General features: G+C 41.0%; 1 protein-coding gene across 1 annotated transcript in view; it reads right to left on the bottom strand.

Moving 5' to 3' along the window:
• Positions 1–23,313, bottom strand: part of draxin (dorsal inhibitory axon guidance protein) — a 44,160-nt gene extending 20,847 nt beyond the window's left edge. Inside the window, exon 1 of the mRNA XM_036560197.1 lies at positions 23,168–23,313. The gene's annotated coding sequence lies outside the window, so the exon portion shown is untranslated. The remainder of the gene's footprint in view (positions 1–23,167) is intronic.
• Between the last annotated feature and the right edge of the window lie 716 nt (positions 23,314–24,029).

The raw sequence follows: 24,029 nt of genomic DNA on the forward strand, positions 1-24,029 counted from the left end.
AGGTGCTGAGGAGAACATTAAATGTACTAGAATAAATATCACATGCATTTGTTTAAACAAGTTTGTTAATTTAATGAAATTGTAATTTATTATTATGGATTTTATGCTAATCCATTAGTTATAAACTATAATGAATAACTTCTTCAGCAAACGTGTCTTGGCTGACAGACTACATTCCGGGTAAGGAGAAAAGTGTGAAAATGTGATTTTTCAACAAACTCTTGTAATAACTGGCAGATTGAGTCCAAGTAACACGCACTCTTCCTCTGCACGAACGTCCATCATCAGAGCAGCCCACGGCTTTGGCCACTCTGTTGTGGGGAGACGGCAGCGTACAGGAAATCAATAGGAGTGGTGTATTGAGCTGCTGCAGGGCTGTGGGTCGATAAATAGACCAGCAACCTCCACTCTGCATTTATAGGAAGACACACACACACATACATATGCATCTACCCCGTGTAGAGGGGTGCATACAGGGTAGGCAACCAGGGGCATTTACTGAGGGCTATTTAAAAGCTCGTCAGCGCAGGGTAAGTGGAGGAAATTGCATATGAGGACGAGAGCGTGGACGGTGCCAGGGGAAATTTATGGTGCGATTGCAGGCGTCTCTTTAGGGAATACAAGCTGACTGCTTCTGTTTGTCTTCCACCAGCTGTGCACTTTTCACAGCCATATAGAAGGGCTTTAGCACGACTGCTGAGCTATAGCCTAAAAACACAATAGCTAGTTTCTGCCACACCTCCTCAAAATGAGCGGCTGCGCCTGCGTATGATAAAAACATACAACCAGCAGAAGGTAAACAAACAGCATCTCCACCGTCATTACCATGCTGAGAGGCCCTCAATTACAGCAATGAGTGCAGTCAATAATCTGATCATAATCAGATTTCTGCAGTTATCCGATTTTTCAAATGGTCATGTAAACACCATACTCTGATCTAGAAATCTGATTAAGAAATCCAATAAAGAGGCTGGGTTTTAGCTCAGTAATCAGATTTCTCAGTGCATGTAAACTCTTACTCTGATTTCTTTCGGATTTCTCAGTCTGCGCATGCGCGAGATCAGACAGTGGATGTCGAGAGACGCAGCAAAACACTGTTGAACGCCGCTGAAACCAAACATGAAATAAAGGATTTAAATATTCTTCATCTTCTAGATGATGTTTGTTCATATTTTCAGGTAAAGTGACGTGATGTTTAAAAAAAAGCCGCGGCATGAAGTTTTGAGTTTTACGTTTTGTTTACGGCGCGTCTTCTTCTGTGAGTTTATTGGCTGGTTGTAAAGCAGAAATCTGATTACTGTCTGACTCATATAGACCCGGAGTTTCCCCATTATCTGATTACTCAAGTGCATGTAAAAGTGTTGATTGGATTACTGACAAAATCAGATTTTCTGCAGGATTACAGAGTGCATGTAAACACACTTATTAAATGTTTATAGATAAAACCACAGCATTATTACTGAAGTGCAGCGGATCAGACTTCACAGCAGGTGTGCCAAGACCAGGCCTCCAAAGCTCCATCACAAACCTACAGCCAGAGGTTGATCTCCAAAGATGCAGTTAAAGTTATACGCAGATATACAGTTTAAGACCACTAGAAAACCTACATTAGTAAATAGGAGATTCACATATTTGGTCATTGTTACTCTTGCATGTGAAAGTTTAACACAAAAGGAAGCTTCATCTTGAACATGGAACAGCAAGTTTTGCTTGCTTTTAGAAAGAACTGAGTGTGATTTATCTGAGGGTTTCAGTCTCGTGATTTTTCTGTTGTGGCCGCCATATTTGGGACCGAATTTCTGGCTTGGCTGCTCCGCGCGAACATAACTAGAGGTGAAAGATGTCTAAAATCACTCTCCTTACTCTGGAAGAGAAAAACGTTCCTCGACAGAGTCGATAAAACAGGCTGTGATCCTCATACAGTTTCCCCTGAACTCCTGATCCCACTAAACTGGTGAAAAGATACCAAATCTGTGTTTTCCTGACATTTATATTGATCTCATACTCAGCCCCTCCCCCTATTCTGGAGAGTCTCTCACAGCATTTAACAGCACAGAAGCCCACCGGCTCTTCACGTCAGGGTGGGTAAAGGACCCCGTGGTGTTGCATAAAGAGGAGAAACACTCTGTGATCATAGGAGGGTAACGACATCAGCTAATTAACACAGATGTGATCAATGCTGGCCTTTAGATCACTTTAGCTGATGTTAACAGCCGAGAGATGAACAGTCGTCCCCCTAACGGAGCTGCAGACCGCCGGTATAACTTCACTCTCTGTTTCTGGAGATTTAAATGATGTTTGAATGGAGAAACATAAGCGTTAAATATCAGACTGAATGTCGTGGGTCAGAAAACGACGTCGTGTTTCGACAGACGTGATTCTGTAAGTTTGCTAGTGCAGTTAGTTCAGAGTTCAGCTCCAGTCCTGAAACCCCTGCACTGCATAACTGTGGTTTCCTGGTTAAAATACCTGATATTATTAGCTAATTAATCCCTTCTTGAGCTGAACGAGGTGTGAACAGCAGAGAAACACAGTGCAGCGGCTCCAAACCTGGAGTGAAAACACTGAATTAAGGACTGTGTGTCTCTCATCTCTCGGCTTCTGACATGTCTTGGAGGTGAATCATTCACAAAGCACAGCTAATTGAAGGCATCGATCAGCACAGTCGCTCCCTCCCTCGTCTAAATAGTCCATGCATCGAAACTTAGTTGCAAAAAAATGCCTGTTTTGAATTCATTGATATATCAAAACCATGAACATATTAGCTATCGCCGAGTAACGGTACTATTGTGTGGATGGTACGCTGTGGATAGTATGCTGCGTACCACCCACAGCCCCTAAGACAAAATGTTCAGTAAAAATAAAATGAATGAGTTTGACACCCCTGTTCTAAGGGAAAAAGAGAGGCTGAAAAATAGTCACATAAAATTATGACTGGTACACAAATGCTTTTCGAGTAATTAGAGCGAGGCCTCCGTACCCCAACTACTTCAGACTAAACACCAGTGATGATCTCCGCCTGCGCTGAGCCCACACAAAGCCTCGGCTGGAAGAGTCCGCGGCGGCCTGCTGTCACATGACCGAAACAGGTGGGCCTTTGAAAGGGCTGCTGATGAAACAAAGCATCCCGGAGATCCGGGGGAGGTGTGGAGGATGTTGGTGAAACAAGCTGGCCTCACCTCCTGCTGCGCTCGGTGGGATGTCCCCCCACATGCATCGCAGGCTTGTAAACAAGAGCCACAGCGAGCGTATACAACATCTGGCACAGGAGCCGGAGTCTGTCAGAGACGGCGCTCAGTCTGGAGGTGTTCTGGATGACCGTGAGATGACAGGACGAGAGGAACGGACGGTCAGGGAAGCGAATAAAGAGCTCTGTTTATCTGTAATGAGGACGGCTTGATTTATGTAGATGTGACTAGTTTGTCAATCTTCATTAATAATCCAGGCAAGGTGTTGTACTACGACACTTCAGCATAATTAAACATAATCACGGCCAATTTTACAGTGGCTACTCTATCAAGTGCAGCTTTATCTCACTTCTGGTGCCAAAAAAATGACGTTTTGTTGATTTAGGTCAATATAAGCACATTTCCTCTACAGAGAACACACTTCTGCACATTTTAATGCACGATTACTGCTTATTTGTTTAATTTAACATTAAAATTAAACATAAAATGTGGCCTGCGCAAAATTTATGGCACATTTTATATGTTATGCTTTTCTAATAATGTTAAACTTCGTAAATAAATAGAAATTGTGCACTATACTTAGCTGAAAAGTGCCATTCTATGTTTTAGTATGTGTTAACTTACAATGAAGACATATAATTTGACCAGGGAAGTTCAAACAGTTGACTGTATAACTAAGTGCTTCATTATAATCATATAATAATTGTAATAATTATAATTATTATGGATAATAAACATAATAAGTATACAATTATATTCCAATGTGTACAAATATTACATTATATTAAAGTGTCTAAATAAATATTAGTAAAATGAGTGAAACACTGCCATTTTATTTTTGACAACAATGTAAAAGAGCTGATATAAGCACAATAAATTAGCATATCTACGGTATGTTTTTAATGAATCTGTGCATAAAAAAGTCTAAAAAATAAAAACAAAGGACTGTTTTGAATTTATATGGGGGAAAATCAACATTTCTCATTATTCTCCTCGACTTTCAGTGCATTAAAACTAACCCCGCCGTGTGGAGGCTGCACATTAGCTTGACCGTGAGTTCATTATGCCTCAAAACGATGCTATATTAGACAACAAAAGGACGATTAAAATAATATAGAAGAGAATTCTGTGACTTACACACCTCTCAACAATCAAAAAAGAAAAACATGACGAAAAAAGTTGCTTTTATGGTACAAAAAAGTTGTAGTTTTATATATTATTATTAAATAAACGCTGTAGTAAAATATCTGTTACATTACACCCAGAGTTTTGTTGTACCCTGCCCTGTCCTACATCACACTTCAATGGCCTTTTATCATTAATCTGATGAAACCAGTCAATAATAATACTTCTATATAATATAATGTGGAGTCAATTCTGAATCAGTGCATCCAACAATAAAGGCATCAAGGAGCTTCTTTTATACAGTGATCAAAACCATGGTGGCCTACAGAGAGCTCCACTTCCACATGCTGAGACATTTTATTATGGGCAACATGGACATGCATGTGGCCCTGCTGCTCTGGGGGCAGGTTATATGAGTTAAAGGGAACAAAGGCTTTGTTCACACCGCAGGTAAAAGTGGCCCAAATCTGATCTTTTTCTTCATGTGTGACACAGATGTGTGTCTGTGTGTCAGTGTGAACAGATAAACACACTGAATCTGACATTTTCAATTCTGATTTGAGACGCTTTCATATGTGGCACTGAAATCCGATATGTATCCGATCTGCGGCAATGCGACTCAGTCTGAACAGTCAGATCGGAATTCACGTGACTTTTACATCCGTCCAACTCGACATTCGTCATAATTTCGCGCTGCTGAGACTCATAAACATTTAGGCTGATGTTTCTGTACAGTAATTAGAAGAGACTCATCACAGCCGCTCCGTGTTCGAAGAGATTTCTAAAGAAATGTCCGAACGCGGCCGCAGGAGAACGAGGCTGCAGCGTCAAAGAACAGATAAAAGACTGAAAGTAAAGTTTAAAGAATCCGAGGACGCGAACCAAAGAAGTGACCGCGCCCTTTTTACAGTGAGCTGAACTCATTCTGGGTGAAGAGCCCAGCTGTCAGTCAGTGAAGCTTCATGATGGCTCCTGTGATGCTGGTGAAGATGAAGCTGATCATCCGGGAGCGACTGGTGTTTGTTTACCTCTGGTTGAGCCGTGAAGCAGCGTGAAGCTCTGTTCTTTAGTGGGTCAGTTTAGGAGCTGATCTGTTCAGACTGATGTCGCATTCAGATCACATTTAAAAGACAATCTGAACAGCCAAACAAAAAAAATCAGCTTTGGTGAGAAAATCAGATTTGGGCCACTTTTACCTGCTGTGTAAACGCAGCCAAAGATAGAGGCTTTGAATTAGAGATGGGATACTGATATTGATGGGTATCTGTATACGGCTGGCAGCAGCCAAAAAGAGGCAAGAAGAGGCAACGAGGAGAAGGACCATCACATTTACAGCCCGATCGCAAATATACTCCTCAAAAACATCAAACAATACAGATGCTTCAAAACGGCTCTCCATGTTCTCCATAACTCCAAAAGAAGCGAATTACCGAAAACTGCTGAACGTCCAAAAAATTGGTTTTGGAGACAGCAGATAAGACATAATTGGATAAGGAACAAAATCCTCATCTATTCTTTGCAGAAACACTTCTGGCACATCTTAAAGCACAGCAGGCAGCAGAAGATTTCATGTGTTATTCAACAAAGCAGGATCGCAACAGGGGGGTAGAGGATGTTGCTGGGAATTCTGCAAAGTAGGAGAAACGCAGACACAGGGAGTGAATCTATTCTGGAAAAAAAAAAAAAAAGAATCAGGAAAGTCAGTGCCCGTGAGACGTTTTGGAGCGCGTCCCAGTCTTAACTGCTTAGAGCATCACACATCAGATTCCTCCTCTGAACAAACTGAAAGCGAGACTTTACCAGTTGCTCGAATGACACTACAACGAAGTGCAGGATAAATGTAGGGCACATGAACTCAGTGACATCTATAGGGGATGGGGAGCCAGGGGCGAAGTGAGAGAAGCTTAACGCACACTGAGAACGTCAACCAACGTCTCCACCTGCTGAGTGCCACGGCTCCAGCAGCCATCTGCTGCAGTCTAGCGAGCCTTTAAAAAGCTACCGACTCTATGACAGGAGAAGAGACGACAGAAAAGAAAGGGAAGATGAAACGGCCTCGCTTTAATTCTTCATCTTGAAAGGGAGCCGGGGCCGTATTACAGAAACTTCCTATCCTTTTGTCTTAACTTAAGATCTGACAGGTCAAGATTAGATTTTTCACAAATCCGTATTACAGAAGGAAATCTGAGCTTAATTTAGGAATCTTATCTTACAGAATCTTATCTAAAGTTAGGAAATCTTAACTTACTCCACTGAAGTCGACAATCGACTGTTGTGTCTGTTACCTAGCAACCGACCATACGCGCACAACTGAAACGTAAACATGTAATCAAGTTAGTTGGTCAGACAGCTAACGTTAGCTTCCGTTACTGATGTAAAGAAAGTCAAATAAAACTAAAGCGTGATAAACTGAAAGCTAAGAATGTTGTATCAGTGTTTCGTGCTGTTTATCAGAGTCGCCGTCTCCAGTTTCAGTCTCCATTTCCCAAACGCTTTAGCTGAGCGCGCTAACGTTACTCCTCCTAATAAACAGACACATGTTCAGCTCTGTCTCCTCGTTATTCACCACCATCACTGTAATATTTCATCTGACGGGTTTTCATCAACATTAGCACCCGAAGGTAATCAGAGGGGACGTGTCGAGTCTGCAGCGTCTGAGGCTTTTAAACACTGTTAGAAAAACACCTCACAAGTCAAAGCACCATTTTCAGTGTAGATAAATGTAGCGTCATTATGCTGGTTATAGTGAACTGTGCTGCCTCTCACTGCATAAAACAATAGAAACAGACGGTTAAACAGAAGTTAAGGCGCTCTGGAGTTTATCTTAAAGTTAAGAAAATATTTAGGATATTTTGGAAACGTAGGATGTTTCTGTAAAACCGTTTTCTTCTCTGGAAATAAGATAAGATTAAGATAAGATAAGATAAGACTTCAGACCTGTTGTTCTGTAATGGCTTCTGTCCTAATTCCGTCTAAACTGAAGTTGCCATGACAACAAAACAGATATGATCTCAGACTTAAGAATTTTCTGTAATATGGCCTCTGGTCTCTAAGCAGGTCAGAGGAGTTTCCTTTAGTCGAACAGTATTGTAGGGCTGACTTTTTCCCCACTCTGGTAGGTCTGGGTTTTTTTAGGAAACCCTTTTGCAGAAATGTTTATCAGATCAGCCTGAAGACTGGTATAAAAATTCATGGTTCACACTGGAAGAAATGGGAAATGCAGGACTTTGATGGAGAGAGATGTGAGATAACACTGATGTTCTTTTCAGTACAGTGCTGAGCACAAAGGCTAGCATCCGGAGACCAATACCAACTCCCATTATCCTTTACGTTGTGTTCCAATTTCATTATGAGTAGACCAATAGAAATGGTCCAGAATTACTTTGAAAAAAAAATGTTGCATTAATTATGAAAAAAAAATAATAAAGAGTGTGTTTACATGCACTTAATAATCTGACAACTGCAGAAAATCAGATTTTGTCAGTAACCTGATCAACACTTTTATATGCTTTTGAGTAATCAGAAACTCCATTGGGGAAACATGAGTCAGACAGTAATCAGATTTCTGCTTTACAACCAGCCAATAAACTCACAGAAGAAGACGTGACATAAACATAATGTAAACTCAAACTTCGCGACGCAGCTTTTTTTTAAACATTGCCCATGCACAGACTGAGAAATGTGAAAGAAATCAGAGTAAGAGTTTACAAGAACTGAGAAATCTGATTACTGAGCTAAAATCCAGCCTCTTTATCAGATTCCTTAATCGGATTTCTAGATCGGAGTATGGTGTTTAAATGACCATTTGAAAAATCAGATAACTGCTGAAAACTGACCATGATCGGATTATTGACTGCATGTAAACACACTCAATGTCGTTTCCTTCTACTATCAAGTGCCTGTTTACAGACTTAACATTATATCATTATACAGCTCAAGAAATAATAGCTTTAGCAAGAAATAATAGCAAGAAATTTCAGGTGACAAACCATTAAAATATCCTAATATTACGCTTAACACTATACAGTAGGACCAAAAAATATTTGGACTCTTTAACCATTTAACCACTGGTAAACGTTAAGTTCTTTACATGACTTCATAAAACGTTTAAGTAACCGATATTTGTTTCAGAGAAAAACATGTTAAGCACAGCATCAAATTGATGGCAGAATTCAAACCAGAAGGCACTAAAGCTACTGTAAAGCTCTGGGGCTGCTTTTCCTGCAACAGTGTCGGTGAGCTTGTTTTCAATGACATTTCAAGACATATTTTGCATGCAAACCTGCCGAAGTCTGCAAAAGAAAAAGCTCAAACACTGTTAGAAATAAAGGTTCTGTGTACAAACAGTGTAATTGTTCCCTCAAAGGTTCAACAGTGGTTTTAAGGTCTGATTGTGAACCTTAAATAAGTTTTTCCAGGTGAAAAGTTTGTATTTGTACCTTTTCATAACCGAATGTTTTAAACAGAACAGTAAAATAAAAGCCTGGAGGCGAGACGGGGTGTGTGGAGTCAGTACAGCTTAGAACATATCATTTCAGTGGATTATGGTTCAGTTATGTTCCCTGACTGAAGGTACTGAGATGGACCCTTGAGGGTCCCACCCCAGTGATAAGAGGGGAACTGACCCAGTGACAGTTCTCTACCTTTAATTCTGAGAGTGAATGATAATGGTCTGATAGACACCAGCCGACTCTGGAAAGAATACTTTGGCAAAAACTCTTGGAATGGTAAGTTGCTGATGCTACTTGGTTTGAACTCAATACGTTTTTAAGCATCATACAAATACAGGGTGATTCAAAAAGATTCATCTGATTTCAAAATGATTTATTTCACTTGTAAATCGTTACAGATCAATGCAGTGAACTGTAAATGGTTTAAATGAGCATAAAGTTTATTATGTAATTGTACAAGGTCTCAGTATGAACCTCCTCCAGCTGTACAGACAACATCAACACCATAGTCAAATTCATCCCATACTGGATTGAGCATGTCGGGTGTTGCTGCACTCACGGCTCTTTCAGTGCGATTTCGGAGATGATCCAGTGTTGTGGAACCAACGACGAACGCTCTGAGCTGTTGGAGCTTCACTGCCCACGAAAATCACACTGCACAGTTATGATGGATTCACTCTTATTGAAGAGGAGAACGCAGAACGCTTTCTGCTCAGGGGTCTCATCTCCTCTCAGACTGAAGGGAGCCATCTTCCACTGACGGTCAGAAACTCTATGACCCCCTCTTTCAATTGGATTGTGATTGGTTCCTAGGTGCCTCACGGTTGTAAAAATATGGCGCTTTGAAATCGGATGAATCTTTTTGAATCACCCTGTACTTTTTGCGTACATAAATAAAATGTATTAGTGAAAGAAAATGCTTGGTGACAATATGAAAGCATCAAATCTCAAAAGAAGTCAACAGGACCGGAGGTATCAGTACTTCAGCATCACTCTGTCCTCCTCTATCGACTGAGGACAGATTGAATGCGCTGTTGTGACTTTCTGAGTGAGATGAAGAGGCAGCTTGTTTGGCAGAGGCCCAATTTCACACCAACAGATCAGCTCCACTGAGGAGACAAGCATGACAAATGCAGCAAGACCACCACAAAGGCAAGGCGAACAAAAGACTAACAAAATGTTGGAGAGTTAGGCAAGACAAAATACACCTTTCAGGCGTGTCACAGCAAATTCTGGTGAAAAACTGTCAAGCAAACCTGTTTAGTTTTGAGAGTGACAATATAGTGATAATTAGGGGTGTAAATCTCTGACTTCACCACAATCCAATTACAATTTTCTGGCAAATTAATGACTTTGATTCTAATATTTTGGTGTTATTTTTAAGAATGTACTCTAAGTTTGCATGGTACTAAATGACAGACAGTAGAAACTTTTCAAAAGTTTGGCCATCCCAGTCATTTTATCAGCTCCACTTACTATATAGGTGCACTTTGTAGTTCTACAGTTACAGACTGTAGTCCATCTGTTTCTCTGATACTTTGTTAGCCCCCTTTTACCCTGTTCTTCAGTGGTCAGGACCCCCATGGACCCTCACAGAGCAGGTACTATTTGGGTGGTGGCTCATTCTCAGCACTGCAGCAACACTGACGTGGTGGTGGTGTGTTAGTGTGTGTTGTACTGGTATGAGTGGATCAGACACAGCAGTGCTGCTGGAGGTTTTAAACACCTCTGTGTCACTGCTGGACTGAGAATAGTCCACCAACCAAAAATATCCAGCCAACAGCGTCCTGTGACCACTGATGAAGGACTAGAGGATGACCAACACAAACTGTGCAGCAGCAGATGAGCTATCGTCTCTGACTTTACATCTACAAGGCGGACTGACAAAGTAGGAGTGTCTAATAGAGTGGACAGTGAGTGGACACAGTGTTTAAAAACTCCAGCAGCACTGCTGTGTCTGATCCACTCAGGCCAGCACAACACACACTAACACACCACCACCATGTCAGTGTTACTGCAGTGCTGAGAATGACCCACCACCCAAATAGTACCCTGTTGAAAATGTATGAAAATGTTATTCGATATGTTAAAACCTTTGCATTTGGCTGTTCTTTACTGAATATGATCAAAATCATACAATAATAAGCTGCATTTTCAGTGATGAAAATGAGAACATGTCTAAGAACCATGCAGAAGATTTTTCTCTGAAAGCTCGTGGATTAACAAACCAGGTTCTGCTTGGCCTAATAAGCTGAAGTAAACACGACGAGAAGAGAATAAACACATCGTCAGGAAACTCAGCTGGTGTCTCTTCTCGAACAATATCAGGGATTTCACACCCCTCGCTGCAACTTTTGGCAGCTTGGAATGTGTCTGAGACTGAAGCCCAGTGGAGCAGCTTAGGTGTCAAAATTGCCATAAGGAGAGCCCATCTGCTGCCAAGTGATGGGAGAAAAAGGGGGAGAGAGAAAGAGAGAAAGAAGGGAAGAAAGGGGGAAAGAAATAAAAAGAGACAAAAGGAAAAAGCAGAGTAACTGCTGCAGGTACAACAGCTGTGGAGCACCATCAAACCCTCAGAGCTTCACAGCAGAGTCCCTGACTCCCCCATCACCTAACAGGGAGCGCTGGGAGAGTTTTATACCGTCTCACAGCAGGAGAATCTCTCTCTCCTTCTCTCTCTCCCACGTTTGTATTCCTATCTTTGTGTGTGTGAGGGCTACATTATAGCTGCGTCCCAAAGCCGAGGTAGTGCGGTTCCTCAGTAGGACAGTCCTATGAAGACTCATCCTTAGTAGCCTATTGGTCACACAAATGGATCAGTCCTACCGAGGCAGCGTGGTGACGCCACCAGAGCGGCGCCAAACTCCTGAGGGAGCTGGTGAGAGAAAATGGAGCCGCTGCATTGAGTTTGTTGCTTTTTCATTTCGTCATGGAAATGGAGGAGATGATCTTATGTAGTACGATAAACTACAAATATACAAATACTTCTAAATAAAATACGATATATGGACGAATTCATTAATTACTCAGTCATTTTACACTTTATAAGGTAACGAAGACGAATTCAAAGACGTGGAAAACTTACATTTTAAAACTAGCTCTGCTCCAACGGCTTCGTTTTGCATTATTTTCGTGGTGCTGTTTTATTTCCCTTCACGTCGTTCGTGTGCAGAGAACTGTGGGTAACCGAAGGCCTGGAAGGATCCATCTGATGCGTCCTTGAAATCACTCAGAACATAGGCTGCATTTCTAGGCTGTATTTGAAGGATGCTTCACTTTGGAACGGCCTGCTATGACGTAGCGGCCGAGAAATGCAGCCTAGACTTTGGAACGTAGCTTAAACGTTACATCTACTTAACACAAGAAACCAAAAGCAAATCACTCCTGTCTTATCAATACCCATTTATTTATTTATCTATAAATAAAACCATTTGAAATCGCTATCTGTCATTCACATTGTGTGAATTAAGCAGTAGAACCCGAGAGGGAGTGTGTTATCGCGAAATAACATCACGGCTGTGATTTGGTCGCAGGCATGAGCCGAAGGCGATAACACACTCCTCGAGTGTTCTATTGCTTTAATACAACAGTTAAATAAATAAAGTAATAAATTAATAAACTGGGCTGTGAACGCGGCGTTTAATATGTTTTAATGTTCGCAGTTCCTTCACCAAATTATAGCTCCTTAACGAGCAGCTTGTTGCTACGTCAGAGTAACGAGCTCCGCCCACTCGCTGCACAGCCGGCAGTTCGTTCTCCAGCTCCTTACACTAAATTCCCAAACTGTCGTCACCACTGAGCAGCTTTGTTGTTTTTTATTGCTGTAGTTTTATGGCTCAGTCTGATTTGGTCAGACTCTGAAGATCAGACTACACGTTTGGCGAATGGTGTTGGGTTCATTTCTGGCTGATTCCAGGTTGTTTAGCTGTTCTTCTGTCACAGCTGCCGACTGAAAAGCTGCTCAGTGGTGATGACAGTTTGGGAATTTAGTGTCGTCTCATCTTCAGAGTCTGACCAAATTGGCTGTCGGTCAAATGTGATCTTAAAAGTGTCCATTTTCTGTTTGTGGCTAAGTAAGAAGTAAAAATGTTCAAATGGCTTGAGCGTCTCCTACAGCTGTCAAAGTTGTTGCTTAGCAACGGCGTCTCAGCGGAGTGATAACGTGTTTGTGAAAAACCTGTGATGTTATGGTGAAATAACAGCACCGCTAGAACGCTTCTCAACCAATCAGCTCGCGTGGCCGGAACTAACTGTTGTATAACACTCCATAATGAATGAATCAACAGAAATGTTCCAAAAAACACACTTTTCACTTAAGAATCTAATTTTCTTCTCGTATAAAGTTACTATTTTGAAGACTGTGAGCTTAAAAATTTGGAACCAATGTCTTTAAATAAAATAAAACAGTATGGTGGCAGTAAAATGTCTAAACTGATTCTAATGTACTAGACGTGTGCAACATTATAAGCACATATGATTACAGTTAGAAGGAAGCTGTAAAAAAGAAGACATTTTTGATGTAGTCAGTCTGATGAACAGAGCTGTAGATCACATGTTGATGCAAATAACTTGACTGAAAAATCCCTATAAATAATTACAGTACATTCTTTGCCATTTTTAATTATATAATTGTCAATAAAAATCAACAAAAATAGATTAGTCTTAAACATATATATATATATATATATATATATATATATATATATATATATATATATATATGTATACACACACACACACCACACACAACCCCATTTCCAAAAAAGTGGGCACACAATGCAAAATGCAAATAAAAATAGAATGTCATGATATGCAAATTATATAAACATTATATTTAATTGAAAATTAAACTGAGAAATTTTATTGTTTTTTGAAAAATATCTGCCCATTTTGAATTTGATACGCATGTTTACCACTGTGTTGCATTACCTTTTTTTAACAACACTCTGTAAGCGTTTGGGAACTGAGGAGACACTGCTGTGGTCTTGAAAGTGAAATCTTTTCCTGTTCTTGCTTGAAACAGGATTTCAGCCTCTCAACAGTTTCATAATGTGCCAAATGTTTTCAGTGGTGACAGGTCTGGACTGCAGGCAGGCCAGTTTAACACATGGACTCTTATACTACAGAGCAATGCTGTTGTAATACATGTAGAATGTGTTTTTTTACATTGTCTTGCTGAAATAATCAAGGCCTTCCCTGAAAAAGCAATTTCAAATTATGATTCGTCGGACCACAGGGTGCTTTTCCACTTTGCCTCAGTGCATCTTCAATGAGCTCAGGCCCAGAGAAGGCGGCGGCGTTTCTGGATCCTGTTTATATATGGTTTCTTGTTTACACTGTAGAGTTTCAACTTGCAATTGTGGATGCAGCGGTCAAATATGTTCACAGACCATGATTTTCGGAATGTTTCTGAGCCCACGCAGTGATTGCCACTACAGAATCATGTCTGTTTTTCATGCAGTGCCGTCTGAGGGCCTGAAGATCACGGCCAGCCAAAAATTTGGCCTTGTCCCTTGGATACAGAGATTCCTCTGGATTCTTGGAATCTTTTAATGATATTATGGACCATAGAAGATTAAAGTCTTTATAGTTTTTTTTCAATTAAATATGAGGTTGAAATGGTTTGCACACCACTGCATTCTGTTTTCATTTACATTTTGCACAGCTTCCCAACTTTATGGAAAGAAGGGTGTGTGTGTGTGCATGTGTGGATACATAGCTATCTGGAACACTGTACTAGTACCTGGTAGGACCTCCCTTTGCTCTAAAACAGCCTCAATTCATGGCATGGATTCAACAAGATGCTGCAAACATTCCTTTGAGATTCTGGTCCATGTTGACCTGATTGCATCATGCAATTCCATTTTTCAGGTGCCCTTTCATGCTGTGAGTCTCCTATTCTGCCACATTCCAAAGATGTTCTATTGGATTCAGATCAAGTGCCTGGGAAGGCCACAGAAGAACACTGAACCACTTTGAGATGACTTTTGCCTTGTGACATGGTGCATTATCATGCTGGAAGTAGCCATTACAAGAGAGTAAATTATGGCCATGAAGGGATGAACATGGTCAGGAACAACACTCAAATAGGCTGTGGCATTCAAGCAACGACTGATTGGTCCAAAATGTTTCCGTCCAGAACTGCCCCTCACTGGCTGTTTTTTCTTTATCTCACCGTTCTGAGTAAACCATAGAGGCTGTTGTGTGTGAAAATCCCAGGAGACCAGCAGCTAAAGAAATACTCAAACCAGCTCAACTGGCACCAACAATCATGTCATGTTCAAAATCACTAAGACAACATTTTTTTCCGATTCTGATGGCTGATGTGAACATTATCTGAGGCTGCTGGCCCGTGGTGATTTTATGCACTGTACTGTTGCTACACGACTGGCTGCTTAATATATTTATATATACATATAAAATCTATTTTGGATAGATGGTTAGAGTTTGTTTAAGTGTTAGTGCTCTCGGGATGGTGATTGATTATATATATAATGATAACAAAACTGTAGGACAAAAACAACTTTACTCTAAATTTAGGACAATGGAACCAGATTTTTTTATAAATCATTTTAGGTAATTTCTTTTAGTCCGTTCATCAAAAAATTTACATACACTGTAAAGGGTAACATGTATTTTCAAATTATATCAAAAACTGAAAAACATAAAAATTGGACATACAAGGTTGTCTTCCGACAACAGTGAAATGGTATATATAAATAAATAAATACATACATACACATACATATATATATATATATATATATATATATATATATATATATATATATATATACACAAACACACACACACACACACACACACACACACAGAGTTAATGTGTGTGTGTGTGTGTGTGTATGAAAGCATTTTTCCTCATCAGCCAAATATCCCCAGAACATCTACAGTGTAGGAAAAACCGATGTGAGGGCAAAAAAAATGTATAAATGCACAATTTATTTTAACATCAATGTCTCACTGTTCAGCACTTATTTCACAAAAAACATTTTTGCTCATGGCGAGGAGCCAAACATGCCTACAAACATCAAAATGTTCCTGTTTTCATCATCCTCTGGACATTTGGTCCCCATAAACAGCTAAATACACGGCCACACATACACAAACATACACACGCACAAGATTCTCTAATCACCATGGAGAAAAGACCGAGACACCATGAAGCCATACAACAGCACCACACACCCGTGACTGTTAAATGAGTCCAGACTCGCAGTGCTTGGCTCCGACTCAAAATGAGAGAAGTCGGCGCTTGGGCTAATTGGAAAAGAGTGACAGAAGCTTCAATTTGTGGAGCACAAAGAAGCCAACATAGGAATGAATCAGAAACACCAATCACACCGGGCTCTTCATTGACCCTCCTCGTTTGGGTTCTCTTATTAGTCAGGGAGAAGGGACGGGTCCCTTGAGGCCAGTTTCTCATCGGTGGCTATCGACGCCTTGTCCGACCTTCAAGAAAGTTAGACTTCCCTTCTGAGATTAATGCTTCAGAGGGGAAACGGATCAATGCATGAATCATCTGTGAAATAACAGCAATCTCAACCCTCAAAGTCCCAAAATCAATGGCGTGGGATAGTGGAGATGTGGCAATAATCTAACAATACTTAAAAAATTAACAGTATAAAAATTAATAAGGTGAGATGATATCATTATGCAATGATACCTGAGATGGAGTGTTCTGCTTTGCGTCGTGCCTAACAACACCCTTCCCTGTGATAAAATCGCAGTAACTCACTGCCTCGAGTGGATTAATGCTTTTATAAAACGGCAGCCAACATAAAATATATTAAAATACACAATGTTTTAGATCATTATTTAAGTTATTATTCATAATAATCGACATAAACAAGTATTCCGCCAAGAAATGTAGTTCCTTTAGGGTACGGTATTGTTGCTAAGCAACCAATGACTGTTGAATGAGAAGAACGTTCGGTCGCCCATCACTGTAAACTGCGGTCATTTAATGATTTTTTAAAACAGTTTTTTTTGTATAACAGTGAAGATATGATAACACAGCACTGTTTACTGCAAATACTTTCAGTTTATAAGTACTTTCTGGTCACCAAATCACCATCGTGAGTCTTCTGACAGTCTGACGACGCCACTTTTCTCATGCTGGGGCTGAATCTCAAACGGTTCCCTGCTCCCTACATAGTACACTACGTAGGAGTTTAAATACTGGATCCTGCAGCCCAACAGAGCAAAATATCACTAAAAATGGTCATTTAGGTCTCAAACACATTCATACTTAACAAGCAGTGCAATATTTGACAGCAGAAGCTAGAATTTCTAAACTTTATGTTACACAGCTCACTATTTAGTGGGTTTGACGTGACGTCTGACTGAAACACGGACATTTGCAGCGTGTTAAACATTCAGGTGACGTTCTTTAGAGTTTTATACTGCTGTTTTTCAGTGATTAAGTACTTTAATTCAAGACTGTGATATTAATGATGGAGTTGTTTAGCATGTTTCCTATCTTTTAGCCTGTTAGCTAGCTGACCAGCTTGGTTCTAGATAAGAACATAAGGCACCAGCCTCTCAGTTTAAACAGAAAATGGTTCTTACTTCATCAGTACATTTGGTGCTCCATGCGATCAGCGTTAGAGTCGAAGACTAATCCATTAACAGCTGAAGGGTTTTTCGTGCCGTGGCGCAGTGATACAGAGTTCAGTCATTGTGAGGCGGTCGTAGCCGTGGTACGCAAAACTCATGAAAGTTACTAAATGAAATATCGCAATGCAGAACTTTTAAATGTTTACACTAGATACGCCAAATTTCATCAAGACATGAACAAACATGAAGAAACTTACCAGCTAGTAGACTGACAGAATAAGCTACACGCATTATATGTATGTTATGCGTTTAAAAGCAGATTAAAACATTTTCAATGTTTACCAAAAGAAAAAAATGATGTGATTTATTATTATTTCAACCTCAGATTCTTGGTCTTTGCTCATTTTCTGTGAAGAACATATAAAATAACCCATTTTTAGTGTCTTCACTCTGTTCACCCCCCACACATTTATATTACACATGTGGTGTTGGGTGAACCCACGGGGAGTAAAAGTGTGGAGGTGCTGTGTCCTTCACTCTGTTCACCTCCTACATGGCCTGCTGTTAGTGTGTGTGTGTGTGTGTGTGTGTGTGTGTTTGTATATGTGTGTGTGTGTGTGTGTGTGTGTGAGGGTGGACAACATGGACAGGCTGCTGACTGGCTACAGCTGCTAAAGGAGAACCCTACGCTGGACACTTGTGATATTTTAAACATCTGGTATTTTTATATAAATTATTATGGTTGTATTGATTTAAAAACAATAATGCGGTGGGTCACCAGACCACTGAGTAACAAACACACCAACACCACACAAGGGTTAAGGCTGGTTTAACGGCAGTATTTGAGGTGGCGTCTATGCAGGTACTATAAACTGGCTGTTGCTAACAGGATCTAACGCTTCAGGACATAAACAACAGCAGATTACATCCGACCCCTCTCATCCTGGACATCACCTTTCCGGTCACTTCTCTAAAGGCCAACAAAGCCAACAAAATTAGTCATGATTACAGTTTACTGCCCACAGCTGTAACGCTCACCAGGGGTGCCATATGGGAGGGATAAGTTAGGACAATTCTGTGACTCAGAGAGACTTATTATTAGAACAATAGGTATATCATGAAAGCGTTCTTCAGATTGATGAAGAATCGGCTGTATATGGTTCTACATAGAACCCTTTTCAAAAAAGCTTCTATGCAGCACCACATACAACACATTCTCCATCAAGCTGAAGAACGCTTTCACGATGCAAAGAACCCTTTAATCATGCAAAGGGTTCTTTGAGTGTTCATGGTTCTATGTAGAACCATTTTCTTTGCTAAAGAGCCCTTGAAGAACCATTTTAAGAGTGCAAAAAAAAAGTGTACCATAAGGTACGTGTCATGTTCACACCACTGAAACAAGCTATTCAACATTCAGCAAAAAACAAGCAGGACCTTTTATAAAGATCCCAAAAAGGGTTCTTTGGACTGACGCCACAGAAGAACCACCTTCTTTTTTTAAAGACCTTTTCTTTAAAGGATCGTTATTGTAAATAAAATATGTGAGTGTAAAGAACCTTTTCAAAGTGTAAGAACCTCCACATAATGTAAAGGTTCTCTACCAATGAATGTCTTTTTTCTAGAACTGTACGCCCAGGCCGAGAACCGCTGATGAGCTTTTGTTCTTAAGAGTGCAGACGAGGCACTGGCCACTGTACCGGCTGAGAAGGACATCATTCTTAGTGAAGTGGCAATCTGTGTGTGTGACTAAGCTCCATGTGTGGCTGCCCACATGAAACACTGGCACCAGCTGACGCCACCAAGGACTGGCACTGGGCACTGGGGCAGGAAGAGTGGGCCACAAAAAACCCACCATAACCCCAACATTTGTGCCAGCTGAGATTTTGGCAAAGTGTAAAAGTACCATATCGCTGTTGTCAGAGGAAAACCTCGTATCTCCAAAATGGTAACTTTACAGGAGAAGCAAAAAACATACTTTACTTTTAATGTAAGTCAATGGAACCAGACTTTTTTCCAAGTAATTTTGGGTCATTTCTTTTGGTCCATTCATCATGAAATTTACATACAACGTAAAGGACAACAGGTATTGTCAAATTATGTCAAAAACTGAAAAACGGAGATACAAGGTTTTCTTCTGACAAAAGCGATATAGTATATTTTCAAAAGTATCCATTCTAATTAGTGAATTCAGCTACTGTAATGTGCACAAATTACTGATACCGGCATACAATTCACACACAGCTTGTATCATCTCCATTGAAAAGCACTGCTCTGGAGCAGCCGCACATGGGCCAAAGATCACCATGAACAATGCCAAGTGTCGGCTAGAGGGGTGTAAAGCCCCCCAGCATTGGGCTTTGCAGCAGCAAGGCATTCTCTGGAGCGATGGAGCTCTATCCAATACCTTTGGGATGAGCTGAAGTGCAGAAGTAACTATCCAACATCAATACTTGACCTCACTGACCTCATGCTCTTGTGGCTGAAGGCAATCAAATCCTTACAGCAATGTTCCAACATCAAGTGTAAACCCTTACTACAGCAAAGAGAGACAAACTACCAATTAAAGAAGAATTCCATCAATGTTTCATGACAAAATTCAGATGTAAACACAGGTATTTGGAGTTTTTTGTTGTGCAATAGCTGCATTTCAAATCCGAGGCTGCAGCCGAGGTAGGGCGGGTCCTCGGTAGGACTGTCCTATGAAGACTCCTCCTTGGTAGCCTATTGGTCACACAAACGTCCTAACGAGGCTGCGTGGTGGCGCCACCAGAGCGGCGCCAAACTCCTGAAGGAACCGGTGAGAGAAAATGGAGCCTCTGCATTGAGTTTGTTGCTTTTTCGTTTCTTCACAGAAATGAAGGAGATGATCTTATGTAGTACGATAAACTACATACACAAATACTTCTAAATAAAATATGATATATGGACGAATTATTTAATTAATCAGTCACTTTACACTTTATAAGGTAACGAAGACGAATTCAAGGACGTGAACAGCTTACATTTTAAAACGAGTTCTGCTCCAACAGCTTCGTTTTCCATCATTTTCACAGTGCTGCTTTTTTTTCCTTTGTGTTGTTTGTGCACAGAGAACTGTGGGTAACTGAAGGCCTGGGAGTAGAGGTCTGCACTATCGCGGACTCCTGCGGGACCCGACACAATTACTTGAGGCGCGGGACTAATTTTCAGTGTTGCTTGCGGGAGCGGGTGGAAATCCGACCCCTTCAGGCGGGAGCGGGCGGGAGAACGCATATAGAGAAATCCCGCGAATTAATGAATAGCCTAAATAAAATAGAACGATTGCAAAATCATATGTAAACAATATAACAGTACAACAGTTCAAATGAATTAAGTCGTTCTCGAGCAACCGATCACGTGAACCAGACACAAATTCTCATGGGCCTGATTCACATATACGTGTCTGAGTGGTGTGAGCGTCGCGGAAAGTCCAGCTTTTCATTTCGGTGCCCGTGTTAAGTGGTCAGCGCTTTCAAACAGGCGGTACGTGCAAAGCGGCAGAGTCCTAGGTGCCGCACTGAAGCGCAGCGGGGTTCATGAATAGACCGCGCACGTCACACAGCAAAATATACCAAATTAATCCATGAAAATCAATAGAAATTAAACAAAAGAATGTATAAAAACTTAAAGGCGTTTTTTTTATGTAATTCATGATAAAATACTAGTTAAACATTCCGTGCTGCAGACAGATTTCCCGGTTGGTCTACCAGGCTTGAGACTTTTTCCTAAACGGAAGTCAGAAAGTGTTGAGGATAAACAAACATACCGTGTACATTTATAAATGATATTTTTGTTGATCAGAGTGACTGAAGTGACCATTTATCTGTCTGGAAACAGGAATGTCTGTCTAAGTTTCTCGCTGCTCTGCTCCTCAAGTGCTGTATGTATGAAAGGCCAGCGTGTTCCAGCTGTAGTGTTAACGTTGCCACAGATGCAGCACGTGTGAATCAGGCGTTAGAGAGAGGGCGGAGCCTTCAGTCCGACGGCCACAGCTGCCCAGCAAAACACTAAAAATAACCGCTCTGTAGTTTAATCCCTGCTCTGTGTTTAAATGGTGAATAAATGAGCCTGATGACCATGACCAGTGGATGTGCGCGGGTGGTAGCGGGAAAAATCGTTTCGGTTGCGGGCGGGAGCGGGACTGAAAAAGTCATCTGGTTCCTATCACCACCACTGTGAATGATTCTGACACGGTTCAAGTTTCATACCAAACCACTCTCAATGACTGTTTACATGTAGACCATTTCATTGTAAAGATTTTTTTAAATAATATTTTTAAATAATTTAAAATTTTCAAAAATTGGTGGAATTCCCCTTTGACACCCTTGACTTCAGAAAAGACACGCTGGATGAGAATGCGTCCACAAACCTCTGGACATGTGGCGCACAATCTTGAAAAAGAAGATGGTTCTTCAAGGGTTCTTTAGTAAGACAATGGTTCTATATAGAGCCAGGAACACTCAAAGAACCACCTGCATGCTTAAATGGTTCTTTACATGGTGAAATCGTTCTTCAGATGATGGAGACAGTAGTAGTAGTTCTTTGAGTGTTCATGGTTCTATAAAGAATCACTGTCTTCACTGCAGAACCCTTGAAGAACCACCTTTTTTACAGAATGTAGTTCTTTGACTGTGCATGGTTCTATAAAGAACCATTGTCTTCACTGCAGAACCCTTGAAGAACCACCTTGTTTACAGAATGTAGTTCTTTGAGTGTTCATGGTTCTATAAAGAACCACTGTCTTCACTGCAGAACCCTTGAAGAACCACCTTGTTTACAGAATGTAGTTCTTTGAGTGTTCATGGTTCTATAAAGAACCACTGTCTTTACTGAAGAACCCCTGAGAAGCTACCTTTATCCAATAATGTGGTTCTTTGAGTGTTCATGGTTCTATAAAGAACCACTGTCTTCACTGCAGAACCCTTGAAGAACCACCTTTTTTACAGAATGTAGTTCTCTGAGTGTTCATGGTTCTATAAAGAACCACTGTCTTCACTGCTGCAGAACCCTCGAAGAACATTTTTTTTTTTAAGAATGTAGTTCTTGGAGTGTTCATGGCCCTATACAGAACCACTGTCTCTGCTAAAGAACCCTTGAAGAACCATCCTTTTTTTAAGATTGAGGCGAAATGCTTGTCATTAGCGTCAACCATGGCCAGTGCATACTTAACGTGGATGAGGTTCCCATTGTTAATAACACTGTTAATAACACTGTTAATAACACTATGCTGTCACTAAAGCTGGCTATTGTGCTTCCTCTGGTTCAGGACAGACGACCAGCCCGCTTTACCTCCTCCTCTCACTTAATGTCCTACTTGGAGAGGCTCTTTAGACAAAGCGCTCAAAGGGGAACAGTAGGCAGGTGCTGAGGCTCTGATCTGCCTGCCTCAGCACATTGTGAGTGTTTGGAGACACAGAGCTTCAGTAATTCACACGAGCAGGAGAACAACTAGGACTAACACTAAGAACAACAACAACAACAACAACAACAACAACAACAACAACAACAACAATAACACATTTAATTCATTTAACGTCAATAATACATCGCTGACAGATTCATCCAGACCAGCACATCACCAGTGTAAACAGCAGCCAAGTTAGTGCCATCAACTTTAATGCAGTTCAGCGAGGAGACCGTCATTCATAAACCAAACTGAACCAAAAAAGCCAAAAAGTTATTTACCTTTCAGAATCTACTGCATATTTAGAGTATTAACTCGTATCCAGACTCGGTAAAGCTCGCAAGGAGTCGTTTGTGCGGCTGTAGGTAAAGAAAACGTACTGAAATAGTGAGAAACGCGCTGCTTACCCGTAGCGCGGATCCGCCGGTCGTTGTCTGAGATGCTGAACTGAACTGAAGGAGCTGGAAGCGCGTGCCCGACAGCGCGTCATACAGAGCGCGTCCCCGACACCCGTAGCTGGGAGATTCGATTCAGTGTGGGAATCGACTCACGGCTTGGGGTTGAAGATTCAGAGTGTGTCGACTCACTTCGGCTCCGTGTGGTTGGTGCTTCTGACTCGCTCTCGTGGCACCTTCGCGGTTCACGAACTGAATCGGCTGTTTGGTCCTGCTAACGTCTTTCTGGGCTGCACATCTGGTTTATTTTGGCTGTCGATATTGCTTTGATCTAAGGCTTTGATTACAGAAAGGAGTGAGTGCGCGTCGAAGTTTGATTCCGCGTGTGTCGGTTCAGAGTCGACACTCGAGTTCGATTCAGATTCTTTCGCCTATTAAAAGCCTCTTCTACACGACTCTGCAGATTGGTCAGTAGAGCACAGTGATTCACGTATTTTTCACACCACTATAGGCGGCTGGATAGCACATTTGAAGGGCAGTTCCACCAAATTTTCACATTTTCTGCATAATTAAATCCAAATGAATCAGAGCCACTCAGAGTGGTCTGAAGTGAGATGTAGCGTGCTGGAGAAACTTACCACGTCAGAATACCTCACAGTGGGGGTGACGGGAACCAGACCCTTTTCCTGGTAGCATATCAATTCATGACATTTCCCCTACTACTCTGTAACATAATGTGAGGAATATACCACCTATTTTCTACAAACCCCAATTCTGGAAAAGTTGGGACTTTTTATAAAATGCAAGAAAAACAAGTAACTGTGATTTGTTAAAGTTCTTGAGCTGATAGTTTATTTAACTGAGAAATACAAAG

Source organism: Colossoma macropomum, unplaced genomic scaffold (genome assembly GCF_904425465.1).
Source record: "Colossoma macropomum unplaced genomic scaffold, Colossoma_macropomum, whole genome shotgun sequence".
NCBI classification, from domain to species: domain Eukaryota; kingdom Metazoa; phylum Chordata; class Actinopteri; order Characiformes; family Serrasalmidae; genus Colossoma; species Colossoma macropomum.